The 24,538-nt window shown below is 36.9% G+C and overlaps 1 pseudogene; it reads right to left on the reverse strand.

The window, feature by feature from the left end:
* Nucleotides 1–21,472: 21,472 nt before the first annotated feature.
* Nucleotides 21,473–22,337, reverse strand: LOC118723095 (annotated as a pseudogene).
* Between the last annotated feature and the right edge of the window lie 2,201 nt (nt 22,338–24,538).

Here is a 24,538-nt window from a genome sequence, read left to right on the forward strand (position 1 = left end):
TGTTCTTGGCCCTTTACATAGGATAACATACATGAATTTTCCAAGTTCTACTGCTGAGCAGAATTAAATAGATTTTTCGAAGCCCTAACATTTCAAATTGTTACTTCACAAAGACCAATTCATTCATTCAATGAGTAAATATTTATTCAATCTTAAATTTTACATGAGATTATTCTTTTGTAACTCTCAAGTCCTTAATTTCATTACACTGCCACAGAGACTGGAGTAATTTGGAACCACCTAATAAACTAGTTTTTCATCCACAGAAAGCTTCCTATACATCTTTTTTTTTTTTTTTTTTTTTTTTTTTACTTTTATGGAGTTGATACATCCAGAATATATCAGACTTATGGGCTTAACATTTGCCAGGAATTTGTGTTTGAAAGCCAGAGACTGCTTACATTATGAACATTATAGATTTAACCAAACTAGGAAGATAATTATGATTATTATATGGAATCAGAAATAATAAAAATGGAGGTAGTTCAGCTTCCTCATATTTAGGAACAGTTAATAAATATGGAAATCTGAATAATCTCACTGTTAGGACTCCAACATTCATAGTATTACAATAGACATAGCAAGTGACTAGTCTGATAGGATTTCTAGCATCAGTATAGTTCACCTCATATTCATCTTTCAGTCTCTCCAGTTACATAATACAGGTATATATTCACTTCACTACTTAAGACTTTAAATAACTTCCTATCACTTCCATTTTAATCTTTAATATTCTATAATTATAGTTATTTGACCTTAACTTTTTTTTCCAGTACTTTCTTTCACACAGCAAGCTCACAGATAAAAATACTAATACACATAAAATAAATCCATAATTTTTCTAACTGATATATTTGATAGTTCAAAGAATATCCAAACTGTATTCTCTAGTAACCCCAATATCTGGCTCAAGCACCAACTCCTTTAGGAAACATTCATTAAATGTCCATCATGATCCTTGTAGAAGTTAATTATTCCTTTCTCTGTGCTCAGTAACATTTGATGTAATCTTCCCTCTAACATTTAATGTTCTATTAAAGCTGTTTACTTGTATATCTACACTTAACTATTCATCTAATATTCTTTACTGACACGGATGCCTTGTTTGTTCTGCTTGTCATTCATGGTATGTTGATGAGAAACCAATAGATAAGCTGACTATGGTTATATTTAGATACCTCACTGGGGTGTAGAGAGGTACAACATAAATCAAATTAGAGTAAAATGACTGATCATTATTTTTTAAAGTGACTTATTTATAATCACACAGAATATCAGAATCAAAGGCAATATTTGAAATTATGTTTCTTGCTCTCAATTCAAGGGCTCTTTTTTTAGTCTAATAAATTTGTCTTACTTTGATAAATATTAGGAGAGATACTGCTGATATACTATCATACTGCTTTAAATATTCGTCTTAATGTGACAGCATAAAATATTAACTTGTTTATTCTAGGAAAGCATAAACTTTGTTCTAGATATTTTTTTTATTTTTCACATAAACTTCTAAGTTACTGGACCCTTCTTTGTATAATGTTAGTAATATTTTGCAAAAACTCATAGTTTTTCCTAAATAATCTAACCCAAAGACCTATTCAAAGTTCCTCATTATTTTTTATCTTTTTGCCTCTTGTGTGTTTGGAAATTTTTCTCAGAATTATTTTGATTTTTTTTCAAATATCTTTTCTGGCTATATTTTCTTTAGTTTTACTTCTTAACACAGAGTGTCTCTAAACTTAGTGGGTTTTCTAAAAATACAGAAGCCCAAGCTCTATTTCAGACGTACTGAATTATAACATTCAACTGGAACTTTGAAAGTGTATTTGTTATAAGTTCAATAGGAGATTTAAAAATATTGTTGGGAGGAAAATGTCTTCAACCTGAGTAATTTCCAAGGCAGTATTGAAATCTTTTTGGCATCACATTTCTCTCTCTTTTCAAAACTTTAAACCTGGCAGTATTATAACATTTCATGACCTTCTGGAAAGAATCCTGAGGTCTCTATGTGAATATCTGTAAGTTGTTTTTTTTGTTTTGTTTTGTTTTGTTTTGTTTTGTTTTTTTTTTGTGCCTGTCCCTTTGAAGAGCAAACTAAATATGTCTCAACTTTAAGTGCCTGATACTAACCTGGAAAACCTCCAATTTTCTTTTGTCTACCCTCAACAAAGCTGAATATCACAAAATAAGATAGTGAAGAAGAATAGAACAGGAGAGAGAGAGTGAGAGCACAGCCAGCAATAGGAAAACGGAAAGACAGCAGGTCATGTACGTGAACTCCTGCTATGCTGGGCTCTATCTAAAGTCCATACCACAGCACATGGCTGTGTTTGTGACCAGGCAGAAGTGAGAAGATGGTCAAAAGCAAGAGTTTATTTTAAAAATACTATTTCAATCCAAGATACAGGAAGAAATCTAATGAGTCAAAATTATTTAGCTATTTGCTTATTTCAATATGTATTGCTATAATATATTTAGGATATCAAATAATTGGCTGGTTACTTTATTATCTAAATATGTAAATTATTTTTCATTTGTCCCCAATTATAAATTTGAAATTTTAATTAATAGTTTTCATTAGTTGAGTTTTTAGTTTTGTAAATATTAGAATTCAAGAAAAAATGCTTTCTTGCTCTCTAAGGAGCTCAGACAAAACTAATCACAAACTCTTTAATGAGAGTTCTATACTTAGTCAATTTTTAATGACCAGCTGAAATCTTCTTAAAAAATTTAATATTCATTTATACTACTAAACTAAGAGTAAGAATAGTGGCTTTTTAAGTCTTCTTAATATCTAATTGATATCAATGATATCATTTAACTCATTTAATTATCACAAGAATCTCAGGTTGTAATTGATAATAATAATAATTTCCATGTTTCCATTTTACATATGGGAAAACTGATCCATAGGATTCCCTCTCTGGTAAATATCCAGTACAAGCTATATTGGACCAGTTCATAACCATTATATTTTATGGTATTTGCTGATCTTTTCATTATCAAATGAAGAAATTGGGACTCAGATAAGTAAAGTAATAAAATTGATAGTTAATATTATATCTCATCTGGATCTTTTGTCCTTGTCTCAAATTGGTAATAAGGACCCTCCTCCCCCCCCAAAAAAAGAGGATAGTAATTGGTATATCTCAAATTCCAATGAAAACTTGAAACCAAATGTCAATTGTTTTATTTCTCTAAAATATTCAACATCTTCAAAGTGATCAAAGTGATTCTCCAAGAAAATTAGTAATTATAAACTATCTGCACATTTATTGAATAACATATATATCAAGCAGGGAATATTTAAAACATTTAAGTCCATCTGTCTGAATAATTTACTAATATGATTATAAAGTATTTAATATATATCTGTTTCACTGGAGCCACATGCAATATAAAGACAATTAAAGAGTTCTAAAGAATTACTTTCTTTTGATATTTGAGCTATTTTGGTATGTTGAGTTCACAGTATGGCAAAAATTAAATAATAAAATATTTATAGGTATATATACTATCTCTAAGTTTCAAATAAATATTGTTCATAGTATGAAATACTATTTATAATGGTCTTTGAAATAACTAACATTGGTTGAGGATGATGAAGAAGAAGATGATGATGATGATGATGATGATGTGAATAGACAGGAAGTGGGGTTAGGAATACAATATGCACCCAAGAGAAGTAAGTAATATAAATAAAGCATGCAACTATCCAAATAGTGCCTACTCATTCATTTATTTATACAATGATTTAAATCATAATTGTCAAATGTCTACTATGTGCTAAGGCTAAGCATTCTTCTAAACATTGAGGGTTTAGTAATGAGAAAAGAAATTCTTGCTCTAATGAAAATTATATTTTAATAGGAGGATACAGACAATAAACATGTAAAGATCATGCATAACTAAGTGAATTCTATAGACTCAATGGTATATGAGTGTTACATTGAGGTAATATGTGAGGGCATGTAACTAAATAACAAAACAATGAACAATAATAACAATATGAGAAAAATCCCAGGATGAGGATTTAAGATATGCTTAGATTTTAAATAATTAAGGGGAAAAAAGGAGATAATAGCAGTGAAGACTGAGAAATAGTACAAGATAAAGACAGAGATGAAAGAGGAATCTTATAAGCCAGAATAAGGAGTAAATTATCTGATTTCTTTTCATTAAAATAATTCTGACTATTGATAAAAAATGGATAGGGGTTGTCAAAACTAGATAAAATTCAATTAGGTAAAATAATATTGCAGAAGTTTCTGAAAGAGGATATGACTTGAATCATATCGCAGACCTGAAAATGAAAAATTGTTCAATTAGGATAGATTTCATAGTTATATATAACAGAATTTACCAATGGGGTTGAATATGTTAGGTTAATTAAAGAGGAATCAATGATTACTTAAAGATTTTCTTTTGCTTGAACAAATGGGTAGTTTACTAACATATGGAAGCAAGGGAAAGGAGAAACTTTGGGTAGAGTGAGAAAATGGAAAATTCTACATTAATTTTAAAATATCAATTAAATGGATGAGATAGATAGATGATATAGATAGATAGTAGGTAGATAAGTAGATAATAGATAGATAGATAGATAGATAGATAGGTAAAAATTAAGAAGGCAGTTAGATTTACCTGTCTAGATTTTAAGGAAGGGGTTAAATTAAAAGTATATATTTGGGAATTATTAGGGTATCAAAGGTAATTAAAGCTAAAGAAATAGGGTTAGTCATTCAAATATATTACAGATACAGAAAAATAACAGAAGCCTGAATAGATAAACAGAAGCAAAAAACAAAAACAACCTCCCAAAACAAACAAACAAACAAACAAAAAAACCTAGGAAAGATTGAGGGCAATGTCTTTAGAGTGATAATTTGGATTAAATAGTGTATGAACAAAACATTATGGGACTTCTAAAATACCCTTTGTTGTAATTGATTGATTTGAATGGTCCATTGAGTAATAATTGGAAAATATCAGGCTTTATTAGTTATGAGTTATTTTATGTTACCATCCTATATAATAAAAGCCTAATATGCAAATTGGCCCCTCGAGCCAGAACTCTGCTGGGAGTTTGATCGTTTGACCAGTCGCTATGATGTGCGCTGACCACTAGGGGGAAGACGCTCCCACTGGTAGGTAAAGTGAGGTGTGAGGTGAAAGCCCTCAGGAAGGTCCCAGGATTTGAGCCTTTCTCCAGGTGGAGGTGAGTGGGGCGGGAGCCAGGAGGGACAGGGTGGTGCAGGAAGTTGCTACATGTGGTCTGAGAGCCATGGACTGTGCAGCCCTCTGTGGCATTCTCAGTGTGCAACTTATAATCTTCAGAGATGGTTTTTTTTGTGTTTTGTTTTTTTGTTAAATTTTATTAACTACTCCAGGAGAATGGGTAGCACCATCATGGGGGGATGGGCCAGGCGCACCTGCCCAAGTCCAAAGGGCAGTCTTGGGCTCCCAGGGATGCAGCAGGGGGTGGGGGGGTGAGAGGGGGAGAAAGGGGGCTGAGTCAGAGAAAAGGTGTCCAAAACTTGAAAAGAAGCAGTAGGCGTCCAGAGGCAGAGGATGACAGTTGCACAGAAATCAAGATAAACTGCTGGGTGGGGGCAGCAAAGAGCTTGGTGTGTCTCCCACAGGGCAGGCTCCACATCCCTCTGTCTTCCTCTTTGTGACCTGTCACCCTAGTTCTCCTCTGAGGCCCTGCCTGGGCTATCTCCATACTGAGCCCCACACAGCCCCGGCCACACTGCCTGGGGTCTCAAGGGTCCCGGGTTCAATTCCAGTCAAGGGCATGTACCTTGGTTGCAGGCACATTGCCAGTAGGAGGTGTGCAGGAGGCAGCTGATCCACGTTTCTCTCTCATTGATGTTTCTAACTTTTTATCTCTCTCCCTTCCTCTCTGTAAAAAAATCAATAAAAAATATGTATATTTTTTATAAAGAAGCAAATGATTTTACCAGAAAACCTAAGCTGAGAGCTGGCCTTATATTTGAAAGCAAGACTTGGTTTAATGTTTCCCAAAAGCCAAGACTAAAAAAGAAACAGAATGTACTACAGATACAAAATTATAAATCAAATATAGCATTTTAATTTACAAATGGAGACATATTTTTCAAAAAGTTTTTGTAAAAATAATAGAGGATTATAAATAGGTAGTAAATACAATGACTTTTTCTTCAAAACTGCAAAGGAACTATTCATATATTCAATGCTTTTGTTCACTTGAGGTGTTAAATAATGATCCTGTCACAGCACGTTTTAGGGGACTTACAATATAATATTTCTTTATCAATGCAATGGATTATCCATTTAATTTATTAATATTATACACTTCAGGAAATTAAAAGGGGCACTGCTAATACTTATTCTCAAATAATAGCATTAAACTTAGACCACCATTCAAGTCAATATCTGCAGTCAACTAATTATCTCCCATTATTAAACTAAAAGCCTGGTACAGGAAAATTGTGCACTGGGTGGGAGGCAGTTCTCAGCACAGCCTGCACCCTCTCGCAGTCTGGAAGCCCTCAGGAGATGTCTGATTGCCACAGAGATAGGAGAGGCTCCCCCCACCACTGCTGTACTTGCCAGCTGTGAGCCTGACTTCTGGCTGAGCAGTGCTCCCTGTGTTGAGCATTTGCCCTCTAGTGGTCAATGCATGTCATAGCGACCTGTCATTTCATCATTTGGTCAATTTGCATATTAGCCTTTTATCATATAAAATACTAGGGTCCCAGTGCATGAATTTGTGCACCTTGAAAGGAACTGTGGGACTCAGTGGGCATGGGGCAGGTCTCGGCCCATCCTCTGGGCCTCCACCTAGCCTCTGTTGCCACAGCTCATGATCCCCTGTCTGCCTGCAGCCCCATTCCCACTGCTGCTCCCATGCACGGACAGCACAGGCCCTGCTCATACCCGTGGACAAAGCAATTGGGGCAGGTGTTAGAAACAGTTGCGAGTGGGGCTGGCACTATCAGTAGGTGTGAGCAGCAGCTAATGCCCTGATCACCCCTCAGGAGCAGGGGGAGGTGGAGTAGCCCCCAGGGACAATTGGGGCTGGCAGACACTGCTCACACCTGCTGATGCCACTGAGCATTTGGGGCCAGTGCCTGGTGCCAGCAGTGAGTGCCAGCAGGGCTGGTGCCAGCAGCAGGCGGAAGTGCCAGGTGGGACTGCAGCACATGGGAGCAAAGTATTTTTAGTAACCACCAGAGGCTTGCCCTGATGACAGCAACCAGCGTTCCACCTTGGTCTGGTGCCCCTGCTCACCTGCTCCACCATCCCATCGCTGCCAAAGCACACCATGTTCTGCCCTCTGCTGCCTACTGCCAGTGCCCACCAGATTCCACATGTGCTCCCTGGTAGTCAGTGAACCAGTTGTTCTGCCATTCAGTCTATTTGCATATTAGAATTTTATATTAGGTTATTTGTTGACATAAGAGATTTGTTACCATTAGTGAATTTATATTTATGTACTATTAACTAAAGTCAATACTATATTCAAATTTTCAAAGTGTTTTCCAAGGTGTCTTTGATTCCATATTCCCATTTAGGGCACCATGTAACATTTAGTCGTCATGTCTCTTCAGCCTCTGATGGTCGGCAATAACTTCTTAGACGTCCCTTATTTTTCATGGCCTTGAAAGTTTGGAGGAGTATGTCTCTGGTGTGTGGTAGAATGTCCTAAACTTGAGAATTGTATGATATTTTTCTAATATTAAAGGTAATAGATTCTTTTGGAAAGACCACAAAGATAATGTACCTTTTTTTTATCATATAATATCAAGAGTACGTACATCTATAATAATAAAAGTATAATATGCTAATTAGACTGGACAACCAAACGACCTTCCAGATGTCATTCTGGATGTACCCCAGATGAAACTGCTGCAGCAGTGGCCAAGGCAGAGGCAGTTAGGGGCAATCAGGCAGGCAAGCAATGGTTAGAAGCCAGTGGTACTGAATGGTGAGAGGGATGTCCATCTGCTGGTTCTCAAGGGGTCCTGGATTGTGAGAGGGTGTAGGCTGGACTAAGGGACCTTTCCCCCATGCATAAATTTTATGCACCAGGCCTCTAGTAATTCATTAAAAGGTACTGTTGATGTTACTTCATTATTGACCTTGATCACCTGGCTGATATAGTGTTTGACAGATTTCTCCTCTGATGAGTTCCCTCTTTCTCCCTTTTCATACTGTCCTTTGGAAGAAATTCACTATGTGCAGTCAGCACTTAGGTAGTGGGGAGTTATATTCTACCTACTTGAAAGTGGATTATCTACATTGTCTGAAATTATTCTGCACAGGAAATGTGTAAATTCTTTAATTAATTTAATTTTTTCATTAATTTATTTATACTAACTTCACAACTCAGATGCTATACTGATCAAAACACTGAACTTTCATTAAAATGTCATGAAAGTAGACAGAGAATTGAAATGAGAAAAAGATAAAAATAAAGAAGGGCTGAAACCGGTTTGGCTCAGTGGATAGAGCGTTGGCCTGCAGACTGAAAGGTCCCGGGTTCGATTCCAGTCAAGGGCATGTACATTGGTTGCAGGCACAGCCCTGGTAGAGGGTGTACAGGATGCAGCTGGTCGATGATTCTCTCTCATCTACGTTTCTAGCTCTCTATCCTTCTCCCTTCCTCTCTGTAAAAATTCAATAAAATATTAATATATTTAAAAATAAAGAAGGTCAATTAATGTTCAAAATACTAAGAAACCAAAGTATGTATACATGGCTATTTATTTTATGCTCTGGTTATAATCCAATGCTAGTTTCTTTTGTTCCCCAATTTGTTCCTGCTTTGGTCAGTGTGCGGTCTTTCAGATGGCACTCCTGTGTGCCTTTATTATATGCCATCATTGTGTGTTTTAGAGAGAGAAGCAAACATCAATATGAGAGAGAAACATTGATTTGTTGCCTTCCGTATGTGCCCTGACCTGGGATTGATTCTACAGCCTAGGTATGTGTCCTGACTGGAATCAAACCTGGTCAGGACACATACCTAGGGGTGGGTTTTTTTTCTCTGTACAAGATGAAGCTCCAACCAACTGAGCCACAATGGCCAAAGCTGTACTTGTAGATATCTACACTAATAAAAGAGAAACATGCAAATTGACTATCATTCTGCTGCACCCACCATCCAAGCAGAGCAAGTATGCAAATTAATCCAAAAAGATGGTGGCCGCCATGGAGCTGGAGTGAGCAGGAAGCTTCGGTTGCCCTTGGTGATGGAGGAAGCCAAGCTTCCCACCCACCCTAGCCTGCCCTGGCCTCCATTCAAGACTACAAAGTTTCAATTATAGAAGATAAATAAATCCCAAATACGTACTTCCAGCTGGCCCTGACCTATGCTTGGGTCACCAGGGTTTGTGTCCAGACTGCAAACCACCATAGGCCCCTCGCACAGGCCACCCCACATCCCAAAGGAACCCACACCCTGATCCAGGACACCCTTCAGGGTAAACCAGCTGACTCCCACTGTGCACCGGGCCTCTATCCTATCTAAGAAAAGAGTAATATGCAAATTGACTGTCACTCCAACACACATAATGGCTAACCCCATGTGGTAAAAAATGGCTGCCACCATGTGAACACAAGATGGCTATCACAAGATGGCCAGCAGGAGAGGGCAGTTAGAGGTGACCAGGCTGGCAGAGGAGGGAAGTTGGGGGCAACCAAGCCTGTAGAGAAGGGCAGTTGGGGGGAACCCAGGCCTTCAGGGGAGAGCATTTCAGTGGGACCAGGCCTGCAGGGGAGGGCAGTTGCAGGGGACCAGGCTTGCAGGGAAGGGCAGTTGTAGATAACCCAGGCCTGCAGGGGAGAGCAGTTGGGGGGGGGGGGACCCCAGGCCTACAGGGGAGGGCAACTGGGGAGGGGGACCAGACCAGTAGAGGAGAGCAGTTAGGGCCAATGTGGCTGGCAGGGAAGGGAAGTTAGGAGTGACTAAATTGGCAGGGGAGGGCAGTTGGGGGTGACTAGGCCAGCACACGAGGAAAGTTGGGGGCAAACAGACTGGCAGGGGAGCAGTTAGGCATTAATCAGGCTGTCAAGGGAATGGTTAGGGGGTGATCAGATTGGCAGGCAGAGGCGATTGGGGGCAATCAGGAAGGCAGGCAGGCAAGCAGTTAGAAGCCAGCAGTCTTAGATTGTGACAGGAATCGGGACTGCCCTTTTAGTCCTGATCCTATTAGTATCAGGACTAAATGGGTAGTGAGACATCTCTCTAGGGGTCCCAGATTGAGGAGGGTGCAGACTGGGTTGAGGGACACACACTCCCCATGCATGAATTTCATGCACCTGGTGTCTAATTGATTTCAGAGAGGAAGGAAGAGGAAGAGAGATAGAAACATCAATTATGAAAGAGAATCATTGATTGGCTGCCTCTTGTATGCCCCTCCCACTGGGAAGTGAGCCTGCAACTCTGGCATGTATCCTAACTGGGAATCTAACTGTGACCTTCTGCTTCATAGGTCGATGCTCAACCATTTAGCCACACCTGGCCAGGCATGTAGTATATTCCTATTGGTATCTTGCTTTGGAGGACAGAATGTTCGTCTATGTAACAAATGCCACATCCAACGGTATATTTTAAATCAAATTTTGTGGATCTATTCCTTGATGCTGACCTCTCAGAAGAACAGCAGTTGCCAGGGAGTGGATGTTCCTTTAGACAACACCCAGGAACAAGAAAACATGTATAGCAAACTCCACAATCCCGAGCACTTAAAAGATTGTTGTAAGTCACCGAAGTTGTGGAGTTATCAGGACAAAGCTGACAAATATGGAGTCAGGGGGGCAGGGAATGAGTCTGGGACATTCCAAAATGGTACATGGAGCACATGCTGAGAAGCATCAACATAGTGGCTGTTAGAGGTGTCATTTATGTCACTATATTTTGTTTGTTGGTTGATTGTCTGTTGCTTTCTAATCAAAGACACATTTTCAGTACCTAGCAGTCCTTTATCGAGTGTGCTTCCACTGCATGGAGGAGAAATTGCTTGTTCACAATTCGTGATCTTCACTTAGTGAGGAGGGCATTGCTCTTTGGACAATTGAAAGAAGTCTGTAATTCTCCCCCCCTCCCCCGAAACAAGCCAATAAAACTGCACCCCCGGAGGGCTCAGTTCCACCCATTTTCTATCACTCTTCCACATTCCAAATGTAGTACTCTATTGCTTTCTCACTCCTCTTTTCAGTAACACCACTGATGAATGTATTTAATAATGTTGACAAAAAGAAACACCAATGGGGAGAATAGAAAATTGAAGTCATTCTTACTGCTTTCTTGCTTCATAAAGCAGATCCAATGTGGATAAGATGTCACTGTCTTCCCCCACATCAGTAAATATTCTATACCTGTGGTGCAGAGAAACACAACACAGGCAGGTAGGTTCTAATTTACTAATTTGTTTCACTATCCTGATATTCCAAACCTGCCTCTTTACTTGATATAAATCATATAATAGTATATATGATTTCAGAGAGGAAGGGAGAGGGAGAGAGAGATAGAAACAACAATGATGAGAGAGAATCATTGATTGGCTGCCTCCTGCATGCCTCCTATTTGAGATTGAGTCCACAACCTGGGCCGATGCCCTTGATTAGAATCAAAACTGGGACCCTTAAGTATGCAGGCTGATGCTCTATTCACTGACATAAACCAGCTGGGGCAATAGAAATCTTCTAAAGGTATGATGGATTCCTAACAAATTCTCTGAGCTGCCATTGTTTCTACAGCTATCCTACTCTTTCTATGTTTTCAATGAAAGCATGAGACAAGCACTGGCTGGCATCTCTGGAAAATCCAAAATAACATTGTTTAGAAAATTTTCAAATTACAGGAGCTAAGTAACAACTAACATCTGGGGGGAAAGAAATGAATAATCTTAAATTGAGAAGATGAAGTAAAAAAAGCAGTGGGTTGCAAACAGTACTGTTATAATGTTGGTCATGTGAAGCTCGGTAGGGTATCATAGACCCTGCGGGAAGTTGCAGGCAAGATTACAATGTGTACTGCAAGTAGAAACAAGTCTATTGTGACTAAGAAACTTGTGTCAGATTCAAAGTCAGGGTTTTTTCTTTTCTTCTTTTTTTCTTTTTTAAGCACAAGTAATTTATTGCATTATGATGCTTATCAAAAGCAACTGGGGCAAAGTTTTGACATAAGTAATTAGTTTAAAATTATTAAGGAGTACAAATTTTCAAAAATGCAGCATATTTGGAATATAAAGACTGTATTGAAATTATAACATAATTCTTATTACTATCATTCTAGCAACTTTCATTTAAGAAGGAAAAAAAAAATCTGGAATTAATTCCTCAGAATGCCCTTGCCCAACAGATGATATAGATTTGCCCACTCATTTCTTGCATATAGGGAAATTGAGGCATTGAATTTTGTGTAATAGACACGTTAATAGCATTTATTGTCATAATTTTAGAAGTGAAGGTATATGGTATTTTATAGGTTTTCTTGCACACACATTTTGAGCCTTCTAAATTGGCAATTGTAATATTCTCCTACTAGAGACCCAGTGCACAGCATTGTTGCACAGGTAGGGTCCCTAGATCTAGCAGGTGATCAGAGCCGATCAGGGACTTCTGGCTGCTGGCTGGGGCCTTCGTTCCAGCTGCCTGCTGGGACCTTCCTTTGTTCCACCCTGGCCCATGGTGGTCTGCACATATTATAGTGAGCAATCAAACTCCTGGTCTCCTGGTCAAACTTCTGAGGGGACATTTTTCATATCATATATATCATACTGTGTATATGTACGTGTGTGTGTGTGTGTGTGTGCATATATATAGAGAATAGCAAACAAACATGTGTCTCTTTGCTATAAAATAGGCTCAAGTTGAGAAAATGTCTTTATCTGACTGATCTCAGACAAGAAAACAAAGATTTTACATATAATCCAGTGTTTCACTTATAGGGCAATACACTGACTCAGGCTACAGTGATGTATTATATCTGAGATTTTTTTTTTATAAAGAGAAATTATACACATTTGATTCTCACTTAAATTTATCTTTATTATAGCCTTACCCAAGTACAATTTTAGGGGAAAATCACTCACTAGAAATGACTTCCCCTGCATCTTTCACAGCTAGTGGATTCAACTTCAGCCTACACTATAGAGTAAGGACAGCTTTTGGCCCCCTTTAGGAGCTTTATAGAAAAACTTGTTGCACCCTTTAGAGTTCAATAGGAAGAAAAATCCAGGTCTTAATTTTCTAATGAATAAAGCATACAGCTGAGTAGCAGGTTATAACACATTTTATGCTTTATGAACTATGTTGAATCATCTTCAGCTGTGCATACTTCACATTTATGTTTTGCAGAACATTTAAATGATTCTAATGAACACTTGAATATATTTTGTGGCTCATTAAATGATATTAAATGAGATAGTTTTTTAAAGGATAAGAGTTGTTAAGCATAACGTAATAATGATCTCTTTATACAAATTGCTAAACTCATAAAAGCACATGGGTATAATTTTATTATTTTTAATTTAAAAGGTAAAATTAACATGCCTATAATAATGTCATGTGCACAATTCCTAAGAAGTGGTATCCTGCTACAGCATTGATATAAAAAATTGATAAAAATTAAATAGCCTATAATTATAGAAGAAAAACCATAATAAACCAATGCAGAATCATAGCTTTAGGGATCTTGGACTGGTTAATACAACTTTTTTTGAATGCTGAAGAACATAAAATTGTAGTTGATTTTTCAGAAACCCTGAATACCTTGAATTATTAAAAACTAGTTCATGAAATTAGCAAAACATAAACTATACCATTGTGAGACCTAATTCTCAACTAACCAGAAACTCTACTAGGCCCATGCTAAACAATATATGTTTTCTTTACATAAACATGTTTATGTCATGAGAGAAATGGTAGAGGGCCAATGGAACTGACTGCTGGGATTTCATCTCACTAGAATTACGGTTTATGACAAAAGAAAATATATCATTCATGATTCACATTATGGAGAAAGAGTTGGAAAACAGGAGAATATTTACCTCATCTCAGGATAAATTTAAAAGGTCAGTTAAAAGTGGTATGATTAGTACATTGTAAGATAAGTATAGCAAACAAATAACTGCAAGTCTAATTTTGAAAAACTGAGGTAACCAAATAGAATTGTACAGAAGAAAATCATGGCTACTAAAAATGGAAGGGAATTTGGGGGAAGGAATAATCTCTCTCTTTATTACACAAACTTCTAATAGTTTCATCAGAAATCCATAATGATAAAAACATAACATGTTAATTAGACCAAATGTCCTTCAGATGACCTTCTGGATGAAATTAGGCTGTAAGGGAAGCTTGGGTCCTGGGTGCTGGCTGGCAGCCAGAGGGAAGCCCAGATCCCAGGTGCCAGAGGGAAGCCAGTGCCAGAAGCTGGGGGAATGAAGGCCTACTCTTGCACAAATTTCATGCATTGGGTTGCTAGTTGAATTATAAGAGGTAAAGACATTGCATGCTTAATAAAATTGGGATGGGAAAATTAGATGACGAATAATATAACTATAATGAAAATCATATTATTTTTATTTCAGTGGTATTTGGACTAAACCTTTCTGCAGTGGTTGATAATCAGACCTTAAAGAGATAATTAGAATATGACAAGAGAAATAAATAAAAGGTACACAGATTGTGAAGGAAGAAATAAAACTGTATATCTACCAATGACATGATTGCCTATAGAAAATAAAAATCATGACAACAAAAAACCTGGACTAATAGGTTATTAAGCTAAAGTTGCAGGATATAAGGTCAATATCTCAAAATCAATTGCTTTCCTATTTATCAGCAACTTACAAGCAACATTTATTATTAAAAATATAATATCATTCCCTAGACAGTTTAGCTTAATAAATAGAGTGTTGGCCCATAGACTGAAGGATCCCAGGTTCAGTTCTGGTCAAGGGCATGTAATTTAGTTGCAGGTTACCTGGCCCTGGTTGGAGTACATGTAGGAAGCAACCAATTGATGTGTCTCTCTCACACTGATGTTTCTCTCTATCTCTCCCTCTCTCTTCAACTCTCTCTAAAAATCAAAAGGAAAATATCCCTGGGTGAGGATTAACAACAACAAAAAAACTAATATCATTTACATTGGCACCTTAAAAATAAAATATTTGGTATAAATGTAACTAAATATTGAAAACATCTATATGATAAAAACTATAAAACCTTGATGAAATAATAAATAAAAGAAGAAATAAATAAATTTAGAGATGTTCTGTGTTCTTGAACAGGAAGACTCACTATTGTCAAGATAGATAGATAGATAGATAGGTATAGATAGATAGATAGATTGATTGATAGATATAAAATGCAATGTTAACCATAGAAAGAAAGAACCCTTGTTATTACAATACAACATGACACACTTTGAGAGCATTTATTTAAATGAAATAAGACAAAGAAAAAATGTGACTATATGATCTCACTTATATGTGGAGTCTAATAAAACCAAACTTATTTAAACAGAATGGTGGTTTCCAGGGGCTACAGTATGGGGAAATTGGGAGATACTAGTCAAAAGTTACAAACTTCCAGTTGTAAAACAAGTAAGTCCTCTGAATCTAATGTACCTCATGATAACTAATCTATATAATAAAAGAGTAATATGCAAATTGAGCCTAAAGGTAGACTGATCAGAAACAATCTGCCACTATGACACACACTGACCACAAAGGAGCACTCAATTCAGGAGCTGCCCCCTAGTGGTCAGTTCACTTTCATAGGGGTATTACCTCTCAACCAGAAGCCAGCTCATGGCTGGCCTAAAAGGCAGTCTTAAGGATATCCAACTAATGGCTTAGGCCTGCTCCCCCAAGGGCTCCCAGGCTGCCAGAGAAATCTCTGACTGCCAGCTTAGGCTTGATCCTTCTGGGGAGAGGGTCCTAAGCTGGCAGGTGGACATCCCTCTCCACCCACCCTCCCCCCTGAGTTCACAAATTTTCATGCATCAGACCTCCAGTAGTTAATAACACTGTATCATATTCTGAAGAGTTGTTAAATTAGTAGATCTTATATGTTCTTACTATACATACTAACTATAATTATGTTAGGTAATGAATGTGCTAACAAACCTTATTTGGTAACCATTTCACATTATATACGTGCATGTAGTTATCACATTGTGTACCTTAATATGCTACACAATGTTATATATAAATCATATATAAATAAATCTAGGAAAATGACTTATTATAAAGCTACAACAGTTAAGACAATAAAATATTAGTGGAAAAATAGACAACATAATTTGATAGCTCAGCATAGAGAGTCCAGAAATAGACTTTCATAAATATTGTCAACTATTCTTTGATAAAGAAACAAAACCCCAACAATGGAATAAAAACATTTTTTCAACAAGTTATGTTGAACTAACTAGACATGCACATGTAAAAATAATATACAAACAAACCTTACACCCTTCACAAAAGTTCATTCAAAATGTATTATAGACTTAAATAAAATAACATTTATAAAATTCCTGGACTATAACAGAAAGAAACCCAGAGGACCGCTGGTATGGCCATAACTTTGTAGCTATGATACCATAGGCCCAATCCATGAAAACAAATAATTGAGAAGCTGGACTCAATTAAAGTTAAAAACTTCTGCTATGTTAAAGACACTTTCAAGAGAATGAAAGGACAAACCACAGGCAAAAAGAAAATATTTATATATGACACACCTGATAAAGGATTACTACCCAAAGTAGTAAATACTCATAAAATTCAACAATAACAAAAGAAAACTCAATTAAAATTGATCCAAAATTGATCACTAAAGAGGCTATACAGATAACAAAAAATATGAAAAAGATGACCCTCATCATACCAGGGAAATGAAAGTAAAACAACAATAATATGCCATGTGGAACCTATTATAATGGTCCAAATCTGGAATACTGACATCAAGTGCTGGTGAGGATGTGGAGCAATAAGAACCCTCTTTCATTGTTGATGGATATGCATAACAGTACAGCCACTTTGAGAGAGAGTTTAGTGGTTTCTAACAACACTAAATATAATATCATTATATAATCCAGTAATCACTATTCTTGGTATTTATCTGAAGGAGTAGAAAAAGTACGTCCACAGAAGAGCCTGTGCATAAATGTTAATAGCAGCTTTATTCATAATTGCCAAAACTCAGAAGTAACCATGCTATCTTTCAGGGGACGACTGAATAAACTGTAATTTATCCAGATGACAAAATATTATTCAGCACTGAGAAGAAATGCCCAATCAAGTCAAGAAATAACATAGAGAAATCTTTTTTTTAATTTCTTTATTGATTAAGGTATTACATATGTGTCCTTATTCCCTTTACCCCCACCTCCCATTCATGCCCCCAAACCTCTGTTGTCTGTGTCCATTGGTTAGGCTTATATGCATGCATACAAGTCCTTTGGATGATCTCTTCCCCTAACCCCCACTGTCCCCTACCTTCCCTGAGGTTTGACGTTCTGATTGATGTTTCTCTGTCTCTAGATCTATTTTTGTTCATCAGTTTATGCAACAACATGGATGGAGATGGAGAGCATTATGTTAAGTGAAATAAGCCAGGCAGAGAAGGATAAATATCACATGATCTCACTCATATGTAGAATATAATGAACAACATAGAGGAATCTTAAATGCATATTAGTGAGTGAAAAAAAAAGCCAATTTGTAAAGGCTGCAGATTGTGTTTTTCCAACTACATGACTATGTAGAGTACAGCAGATTTTTAGGGTGATCTATCTATGTCTGATAGATATGATAATAGGAAATAACTTCATTATACCTTTGTCCAAACCCATAGAGTGTGCAACACAAAGTGTAAAACCTATAATCAAAGTACCACTCTGGTGGGGATGTTGATAAAGGGGTAGGCTATGTATGTGTGGGGGCAGGCAGTTATGGGACATCTGTGCGCCTTCCTCCTAATTCTGGGTAACATAAAACTGCTCTAAAAACCAGTCTTTAAAAAAAGTGTTTAGTACACAAAGCCAGTGGCTTTACTTTCTGGCAACAGAAAAGATTGATACACTTAAAGCAAAACACGATGTAATTATTCCAAGGGTGACAAACACAACTTTGTAATGTCTTCTTTTAAATTTGTATTTTGTATGGTTTTTCTTCATCACCATTCCATTTGGTAATTTTATAACAAAGTATTTAAACCAATTGCATATCTAGGCCAAGTGTTAATTTGGTACTAAGGACCCATTTCCTAAAGCTTCCTGAATTAATATGGCTATGTTATTTCCTTTAAACCAGGTTCACTGTTTCTATAATGTACCAGGAATCATGATGCCTTTACTCCTCCACCTCCAGGATCTTAATTTGAATATGTAAACTTCTCTAATTCTTACCCAGGGTCAAATCTGTTCCATCTCCCTAGACCTCTGATTGGCAAACTGCGGCTTGCTAGCCACATGCACCCTTTGGCCCCTTGAGTGTGTCTCTTCCACAAAATATCAAGGCCTGGGTGAGTCTATTTTGAAGAAGTGGCATTCGAAGAAGTTTAAATTTAAAAAGTTTGGCTCTTAAAAGAAATTTCAATCTTCGTACTGTTGATATTTGGCTGTTGACTAATGAGTTTGCTGAGCACTTCCCTAGACCATCCTTACTATATAGATCACACTAGCCCAGTGTCCAGTGGAATAGTGTTTTGCCTCCACCTTTTTGTTTCTCAGCCACTGGGCAGCTAGCGTTATTGTTGTATATTGGTTAGGACTAAAATCACTTAAATCACTAAACTGGTACATTCTTTTTCTGAAAGCAATTTTAAGCAAATATTGTAAAGCTTAAACTTCCAGTTTTCATCAGTAGAATTGAAGATCATAAGTGTAAAACTCTTAGATTTGCTGTGTTGGGTGGGATATATTCAAACCGTGGTAAATTTTAATAAATCTAGCTGTTCTTACTTCAGATATCATATTAATTTTGAGATAAGTTTTGAAATCAGGAAAACACATGCAAGTTCATTTTACAAATTCTCATTTCCTTGATGATGGCAAACATTTCTAATTTATCCCAAAGCTTTCTCATACTCCTAGCTTAAAAACAGAAGCTATTAAGTTAGAAAGCTGTAATTAATTAGTCTATTTGTTATCTTATCTGAGATAATAAACTTTGCTTAACCTTGTACAATAATTACAAATCTCTACTTGAGCTATTCATACAATTTTTAGCTATTGTTATAAATATGTATTTCTATGGATATACATTTATATATACCTACAAATAGAAAAATAAGACCTATATTTATTGCAGTTACAGGAGAAGATAAGATTTAAAAGATACACGTAAAAAGCAAATTTAAATATTAGAGAATCAAAAAGTATTACATAAATTATAAAAGGAACTGAAAATTTACAAATAAATGTATGAGTAAAATAGCAGATTATACTTAAGTGAAAAAAAAATCAGCAAAATGAGAGATAGGCCTGGATGGAACCCATACAGACAAATAGAAACTATTAAACTTTTCTAATATTCCTAGATATTTAATATTAAATAACTAGATCTATAGTCAATGAAGAAAAGTCAAGAACACCCAATATATATTTAGTAGAATTTGTAGGGAAAAAAAACCATCTAAGAATTTGACTATTTCTACATTTGAAAAGGTAATAGCTAAGATTTTTCCAAAACCAAATATAAAGGTCTTCAATTCAGATTCAAAAAGTTCAAAAACTTCCAAGAAGATAAATAGAAATCCAAAAGAATGGCAAAAAAAAAAAAAGGTGAAATAAGAGCATGTTCAAGACACAGATGCTCTCCTATATAATAAAAGTCTAATCTACAACTTAGTCACTTCAACCAGGAGTTTGATCAGGGGCCAGTGCCAGCCGGCCAACCTCCCGAAGCCCTCCCCTCCCCCCCACTAGCCCAGCCAATTGGTTTCCACCCATGCACGAATTCATGCACCATGCCTCTAGTGTTAAAATAAACCATAAAAAATAATCAGTTTTCCTTTGAATGGCAGGGGACTTCTAAATACTAAATACCAACATTAGAAATGAAAGAACAGTAGGAAAATAATTTATGTGAGTGTCACGGTAATTATATTCCAATAGTCAGCGGTCAAATTTGTCATAATATAAGTATTTAGCAGTAAAATATATTTTGAGAAACAAATAAAGGTACTTCTATGTCTAGTAAAGCCTGCACTAATTAGAAGGAAAGGGGTGTCAGATTAAAAATAATGAAAGTGCAAATCATAAAATAAAAAGCTGATGGTACATCAGGAAAAAAAAGTGGACACAACAGAATAAAGCAATATTAGTTATGTATTTTAGGGGGAAATATAAGACAGGATAAAAATAAAAAGTGTGACAATAAAAACACATAAATAGAAAATGTGATGCTCCTACAATTTTAAAAAGATATTAATTAAAGTAGAAGACACTATAAATAAGACAATAACAAGTATAAAAGGAACCAATGAGTTTAAAAGTGAATAATTGACAATGTCAAAATAAGCTTTTCTTACTTTTGAGACAAAGAAAATGAATAATGTATAGAACATTTTGCTAAATCTTTTGAAAACATGTTCTACTCAAAAGACCACAACAGTCTCCAGAAACAGATCCTGAAAAAAACAGCAACAACAAAAAATACACACAAGCCTTAGATTTACCTGACAATGATTTTAAGAAAATAATCAGAAATATTTTTTGTTTTTAGTGTGCATGTGTTTTTTTTAATTACTCCTATTTGAAGTCTCTTGTTTTTTCACAACAGCAAGGCATCTTATTACCCAGTCTTTCTACTCCTTAAAAATTCCCACAGGTGTTGGTGAATTTACTAGTACATTATCCTCAGGACTATACTTTGGAGTAACTGGAGGTATGTCAGCAGATTTCTCATCAATACACCTGCCAGTGCTTTGTATCCTATATAATAAAGAGCTAATATGCTAATTAGACCAGATGGCAGAACGACCCTCCAGAATGACCTTCTAGAATAACCAGTGGGCGGGGGGAAGAGGGGGAGGGCCAGTGAACCTGCATTGCCAAGCCAGCCATGATGGTTTGGGTGCCTCCACAGGATGGGGCACAACTGAGGCACCTGAACCTCCCATTGCCCCTTCTCCAGCTGGCCTGGACCCTGATTGGGACTAGTGCTAATGAGCAGGGAGCCCAGCTTCTGGTTGAGCAGTGCTTATCCCCAGCTCAGCCAGAAGCTGGGCTCACGGCTGGTGAGCACAGCTGAGGTGGCAGGAGCCTCTCCTGCTTTTTCGGCAGGCTGGTGGTAAGGAGCGAGAAGTCCTCGACTGTAAGAGGGATGTCTGTGTGCTGGCTTAGGTGGACACTCCCCAAGGGAGACACCCTGTTCCCCCCCACCACCAGCATGAACTTCATGCACTACTCCTCTAGTCTTTCTATAATGTTGAAGCCAGTAGCACTCTGCAGCTTATGTAAATAGATAGGTCAGAGTTAGGTGGTGCTGGTCAGTTTCTCCCAAGTAGTTGTAGCTTGCATTAGGCAAGCAAGTCACTGGCAGTGTCAAAATCCAAACACGTGTTCCTTCTCATGGGTTAAAACCTTACAGGACTGAAGCAGCAAAATACCAGTCACTGCATGAGTATAATATTTATCATCACTGCATAAGTATAATATTTATCGAAAACAGAATAGTCATTTGAAGATTTTTTTTCTGTAACACCTTCACTTTGCCTTTATAGCTTGAACTGTAAAAATCACTGCCATGCCTGGTAAAGCTGAAAATCCAACATCATCTATCAGAGGCTTATCTAAAAACAAAATTCCAGGAGTCTCTTAGGCAAAGTTCAATCATTGTTATTCCCACAGCACAGAAGGCATCTTTGAGTTCCTTCTTTTCTAAAAACTTCAGGATGTGCCCTGCATGTATTTGCAGGTGTGAGTGATCATGCTAAAGGGATACCTCCTTGCAGAGACAGGAACCAGTTCTAAGAGATTTACTGTCACACCATAGAAAAATGCTTCACAGTAGCCCTTGAGCTATTTAATATATTCTTTATTGGTAATTCTGGTGTTTCCTAGAGATCCAGTGCACTGTATAAAAATACTGCATTTCTCTGGAGAGGGCAGCTTTCTGAAGGACCATTAAAACATTCTTCAAAATCTTTGGGAGACTCAGGATGGGTGATCCAGTCTGATTGAGAATGCAAGGTAATGGATCCAATGAGATCAGTGGCTGGTAGGAAGGCTACATATATCAAACGCCATTCCACAGCAACTTTTCATACTGTATTTTTGTTTTGTTTTTTCAGATGAGAACAGTTTTTAGTGTCTGTTCTGAGTGTCATGCTGTTTGCATCTTCAGGAAGAAAGACTCCTGTGAAGTTTTTATCTAACAAGGGCAGGCATGTCAGGGCTAGTGGAGAAGGTTGTGTGCGGGATGCCTTCACCCTGGCAGCACAGCCTGAGCAGCCCCCACCAGGCTCTGAAACTTCCACTGCACTACCTGCATGCCCTCAACCACAAATATATTTAGTTAGCTAAAGGATGATACAGACACACAACTGAAGGAAATTTAAAATATATATATATATATATATATATATATATATATATATATTAATATATGAATATTAACAAAGAAATAGATATGATATTTTTAAATAACCAAATTGAAATGCTGGAGTTGAAAAGTTGAAGTACTACACTTAAAATACCTCCTGAATACCATGCTAAATGAGATAAATCAGACAGAAAAAGTTTTAAGAACCACATAATTTTGCTTGCATATTGTAAATAAAACTGAAATTAACTAATGAATAAATAAGAAAAAATAAATAACAGCTCATAAACACAACAACAGGATGGTGGTTACCATAGGGAAGAGGAACAGGGGTTACTAAAAGGTAAAGGTGAGGGAATATATGGTGAGGGAAGAAGATTTGACTTTGAGTGATGGATACATAATGCAATATATAGATCATGTGTCATAGAAATGTATACTTGAATATATGTCATTTTATTATCCAATGTCATCCCAAAAAAGAGGAATAAAAGATCAAGCAACTTTTTTTTGAAGAAATGACTATAAACTTTCTAAATATAAGAAGAGATGTTGAGATTATATTGTATATATATATAAAGCCCAGCTTCCAAATGGTGGAATGACCAGAACAACTGGTCAACCAGTTACTATGACATGCACTGACCACCAGGGGGCAGCTGCTCAATGCAAGACCTGCACCCTGGTGGTCAGTGTGCTCCCACAGTGGGAGCACCCCTCGGCTGACCAGGATGAGCAGCGCTTCCACAGTGAGAGCAGCTGATTAGAGGGTGGGTCCACAGCTGCCTAGCTGACCAGGATGAGTGGCATTCCCAAGCGGGCTGATGCCTGCAGGCCAGGCCCCCAACCAGTGCATAAATCCTGTGAACTGGGCCTCTAGTAAAATATAAGATCAATAAACACCAAATACAATCAACATAAGAAACTCACAGTAAGACTACTTTTAATCAAAAGTTTAAAATTAAAAGAAATGAAAGATAATTCATATTTAAAATTATACATAAATTAAATATGGAACTTCCATTTGACTCAGTGATCCCTCTTCTAGGAATATATCTTAAGAAACCTAAAATATCAATGTTATCTTAAGAAATCTAAAACATCAATCAGAAAGAATGTATGCACCCTTGCCGAAACCGGTTTGGCTCAATGGATAGAGCATCGGCCTGTGGACCAAAAGGTCCTGGGTTTGATTCCAGTCAAGGGCATGTACCTTGGTTGCGGGCACATCCCCAGTAGGGGGTGTGCAAGAGGCAGCTGATCGATGATTCTCTCTCATCGATGTTTCTAACTATCTATCCCTCTCCCTTCCTCTCTGTAAAAAATCAATAAAATATATTTAAAAAAAGAGAAAAGAATGTATGTACCCTAATTTCATAGCAGCACAGTTTATAATAGCTAAGATCTGGAAACAGCCCAAGTGCCCATCAGTAGATGAGTAGAAAAAAAAGGTGTAGTAATACCTTGGAATACTAAACAGCAGTAAAAGAAGAAGGATCACTTACCCTTTGAGACATCATGCAGAGACCTGGAGATTATTATGCAAAATGAAATAAGCCAGTCATAGAAGATAAGTATCACATGAACAAAATAAACTGATGAACGAAATAGATCCAGAGACATAGAAACATGGAACAGACTGTCAAATCTCAGAGGGAAGGTGAGGAAGGGTGAGTAGATGAGAAGAGATCAACAAAAAACTTATATGTATATAGGACATAGACAATATGGTGGTAAAGGCCTGGGGTAGGAAGTGAGTGTGGGCTGGAAGGGGTCAATGGGAGGAAAAGGGGAACATAGGTAACACTTTGACAATAAAGGTTTTTTTTAAAAAAAGAAGAAAATAATTATACATCAATTCCAACTAGAATATACATTTGTAATGCAAGGGTGATAATATATGAAAATAAATCAGTGTAATGTACCACATTCACAAAATGAAGGAAGGATAACACACTATCATTTAAAGTTATGTGGTAAATGCATTTGACAAAATT

Source organism: Pipistrellus kuhlii, unplaced genomic scaffold (genome assembly GCF_014108245.1).
Source record: "Pipistrellus kuhlii isolate mPipKuh1 unplaced genomic scaffold, mPipKuh1.p scaffold_m20_p_2, whole genome shotgun sequence".
In the NCBI taxonomy this organism is placed as follows: domain Eukaryota; kingdom Metazoa; phylum Chordata; class Mammalia; order Chiroptera; family Vespertilionidae; genus Pipistrellus; species Pipistrellus kuhlii.